Source organism: Periplaneta americana, chromosome 16 (assembly GCF_040183065.1).
Source record: "Periplaneta americana isolate PAMFEO1 chromosome 16, P.americana_PAMFEO1_priV1, whole genome shotgun sequence".
In the NCBI taxonomy this organism is placed as follows: Eukaryota; Metazoa; Arthropoda; class Insecta; order Blattodea; family Blattidae; genus Periplaneta; species Periplaneta americana.
Genome location: NC_091132.1, coordinates 139,557,106 through 139,561,529, shown reverse-complemented (window position 1 = coordinate 139,561,529; position 4,424 = coordinate 139,557,106).

The following is a 4,424-nucleotide window of genomic DNA, read 5'->3' as shown; positions in this document are numbered from 1 at the left end:
CTCCATTGTTATTATGTTGTACATTTTATTCACTTCTAGTAATCATTCCCTGTTGGGAGTTAGCTCAAAAGATTTTACTTCCTGCCATAGATAGAGTATAAATCATGTTAACTTTATGTATTTACGCCTATTTAAATACAGCAACCAGGTGACTATTGAAGTGAGATTATTCATTGTTATTATGTTGTACATTTTATTCACTTCTAATAATCACAGGTAATTTTTGAAGTGAGAATTGAGTTTTCTCCACATATTTGAGTAATGTTATTCATTTGTACTCACCATTCCGCTATTTCATCTTTTTGAATTAGATTTGATGCATTGTTTTACTTCCACCAAGGTGATACACTTTCTCTTTGAAAACGGCAAACTGGCTGCGTGCTTCAGACAGCCACGTACAGTCAATGTCATATAGTCGAGGACTCACTTTCATTCCACGTGCGGGATTCACCTCTCACATAGATGGCTAAACCGACTGCGTAATACATACTCATACATATTTCACAACAGAAAATTATTTTCAACTGGCCAGGGAACAGGCAGTGGTCGAAAAAAATAATACAAGTGTCAAATGAGACCCACAGGAACATGCATATTCGAAACATCGCCTTCCTTTTGACACGTGTGACCTAGTTCTTTCAAGGTGGAATACTATCACGCAGGGGCAACCAAAACTCCTCCCCTCTCCTCACTATCAATCAAATGTTGTAATACCAACAATTAATCGCAATTCAACACAACCCATCCCCCCCAAATTATCACTCTCCCATTACCCAATTGCACACGCGGATCACGCCACCCAACCACCGTTTACGACCACTCACATACATGAGGTCTCCATCCTCATTCGCTAATCACAATTCCCTTCCAACCCCATTAACCAATCGCATTTGAGACCCTTCCCCCATGCACCAATCAAAATTGAGTTCCCTCACTTCTGTTTCAACCAATGACGAAGCAACGCCACGCCTCCTTCCCCCATCCTCCTTTGGCCACGCCCCTCCAGGCCCTCCATACCCTCCAACCCTTGACGTCAGCTTCATTTCCTTACTACTAGTAGAGAAGATCGAAAGAGGAACATACAGTAATGTGCCATGCAATTTTATTCTAGGTCTACAGTTATGCTGTACTGTAATTTATAGTTTTCAACTTAACCTTTACGTTCAGGTGCCATGTCTCTCGAAACAGAACAACTGATTGAAGTGAAGACAATAACTCTACTACCCCCTTCATGTGTCGAATACAATTTCATGATTGCGGAAACCTTGGACCCATCAGACAGGTTAAATTTTATGACTTTGTTTATCCAGCCGCTTCCAGCTAACAACGGGTAGCCGGCTGGGCTATTGGTAGCCTACGAATCCCTTATTGTCTTCTTTCATGTTAAGGAATTTCTGTATACAGTTCTCAAAACTAAATTTTCCATTTTTGTAACACATTAGGTCTTGAAATCCAAGTTCTGTCCGCAGTCAGGAGGTAGAGCAAGCTTTAGGACTGTGAAACAGGTGTCCGTGTCCGTGTCTGAGAGTGTCCGTAAACGAGAGTTAAATTTATCATTATTTTTATATTATTTTAGTTGGGACATAAAAATCTGTCTGTATATGAGGAGTGTCCGTATCTTGGAGGTGTCCGTAAGGAGAGGTTTCACTGTAATTAGTAGAGAACCTATTAGCAGAATATTCATATCAGCACGTTTCTACTCCTATGAATTGCAGCGTGCACACATAATGCAAAAATATAATGGAACAGGCGAACTTACTGCAACTGTATCATATGATGTTTACGTAGTGAACAATCCTTCTTTCAGGCTACAGTAGCTTTAATCACTGCCGAATGCCTATTCTTTCTGGACTGGTATCCTCATACACAAAATGCGTGGAGTTGGACCAAAGAAAACCCAAAATGAATTCGTGAATTTATTAAAACTTAGTGTTCAAAAAGTAATGTTGTGGTGTGGAATACTAGGCGATAATGATTGTGGGACAGAAATTTTTAAAATGTTCTTATGTCTAGCATATTGTGAGTCCATTTACACTCTAACGAGAAAATATTTTGAAGATGACGATAATGATGATGATGATGATGATGACGATGATGACGATAATAGTAATAACAATATTGATAATAATATAATAATAATTATTAATATAATGATAATAGTAAACATGCTTAAAGTAAAACTAAACGACTTCTTGCAACGGAAGTCATTGCCCTCTCTCTTCTCCTCGTAGTAATTTCGGTTGTCCCAATACATAGGCCTCCCCCAGAGCCAGTCGGAGCAGTGCAAATAGGATTTGAGATAATGATCTCCATAAAAAGCGCATTTGTCAAACATGTTTACCGCTCAGCGTAAATTGGGTCAGGGAAACGTTTCGGAGCACGCATGCGCAATTCATCATGATCCTGCCGCTTTTGTTTTTATGCTTACCCTATGCTGCAGGCTTAATAAAATGTTATACCTGCAGTACATACATGTACCTCCAGGGAACTGATCACATGACGTCGAGAGGCCGTTTCGTTGTTCTTTTCTTTTTCCTCCGACAATTTCGTCACACACCTGCCAAAGTTGCGACCACCGGCGAAGATGTACACGTTAATAGGTCACGACACCCGAGGGCGTGTTGGATCAATTTGAAATCACAATACACGATCGTTCTCTTCCTAGAACAACCTACCTGCCAGTTTGAGCTGAAGATATTGAGAGGGTACAGTTTCCTCGAACATCTTCAATATCCTCAGAATTATCATAATCATCATTACCACCGTCTTCTTTCTTTCTTTCTTTCTTTCTTTCTTTCTTTCTTTCTTTCTTTCTTTCTTTCTTTCTTTCTATTGGAATGTTCACCATTAAGGTCATCTCCAGGAGCAGATTTGTCTGCCGATCTCAGAATGTGACCGGGCGTGGGTTCGATTTACTATTGCGTCTATTTCCTGGTTGGATATTTTCCGAGCTTTTCCTCAACCCTAAGGCCCGGTTTCTTCAACCTTTGTTAAATTATAACAGTGTGTTATTCCATTTTAACTGTAAACTTAATAGTTGAAGCATTTCTTCAACTGCTGTTAGTACTAACAGGCTGTTAAAACCTATGTTAATTTAACTGTCCAATTTCATGCAGTTAAATAATTTAACTCTCTGTTAGCATAGAAGTATCCAATATGGCTGGTGCGTTAGATGCTGAACTTGTATACCTGGATTATTTCTAAATGAAATTCATGAATACATAAACAGAGGGGATGATTTCTGTGATTTGACAGACCAGAAGTTCATACAAAGGTATAGGCTATTTTCTGCCAAGCCTCACTTTTCGCTTTCAACGTAGATCCGTTTGTTTGTTTATTCTCGATAATTGGTTTATATTTGCGAAATAATTTCCAGGAGAAGGCTTCTCTCGAACGAAGAGAAATTAGTCCCTCGATGTCTTTTTATTCCAGTTGTTTCCATTTCATAACAGCAATACCAATACGCCGCGCCACGCTACTCTGATACAGACGAGGAAAGAAGCAGAAATCAAGCCTGAGAGAATAGAAAGACATCTATCCTCTCTGAATCAAACAACGGAAACAAGCGAGAATCGCAATTATTGTCAGAGTTCAGAAAACAGAATTGAGCCTATACTTGGTTATAGGTTATGGTTAAACTCTAGAATATCTGGTCCTAACAGAGAGTTAACAAACAGAATGTTAAAATGTGAAATGTAAAGTTGAAGAAACGCAATATTTTTAACAGCAATTCATACTTTTAACTTACAGTTAATTAACGCTATGTTAGGTGCATTTTAACAAAGGTTGAAGAAACCGGGCCTAAGACTAATAGCAAGTAATCCATGATGAATCCTAGGCCTCATCTCGCCAAATACCATCCATCACCAATTCCATCAACTCTAAATAACTTAGTAGTTGATACAGCGTCGTTAAGTAATGGAGTAGAGTAATCATCATAATTTTCATAATCTAAATCTTGATCATCGTGCTTATTCTCTTATTCATCATCATTATAATCATCTCCACATACGTTATATCATCACCACCGTTGTCATAACTTCATAACTTTAACATGATCACAACCTCATCGGCTTAATTTTAAAAATTCAAAATATACTTTTTCTTATAGAGGATAAAAGTAGGGCTGGGGACAGAGCGGTTCGATTCGGAGCAGTTACTGTAACGTCATTACTCGGTTGATCGGAGTACATTCAGCGTATTCCGATTCTCACCGCACCGGTGGACAACAATGATGTCACGCTGCAGCGGAATAGGCACAAAACTGCTGGAAGGATCGATGGCTGTCATGGCGACTATGTAAGTTGTTATCTGTACTACGCTAGCAAATTTTGCGAAATTTCCGTACTGCCATCTCGTTTAAAGAAAAGAGATCATAAACAACTTATTTCTTGAACCGGTAGTAATAACTGGTCCGTTGACAT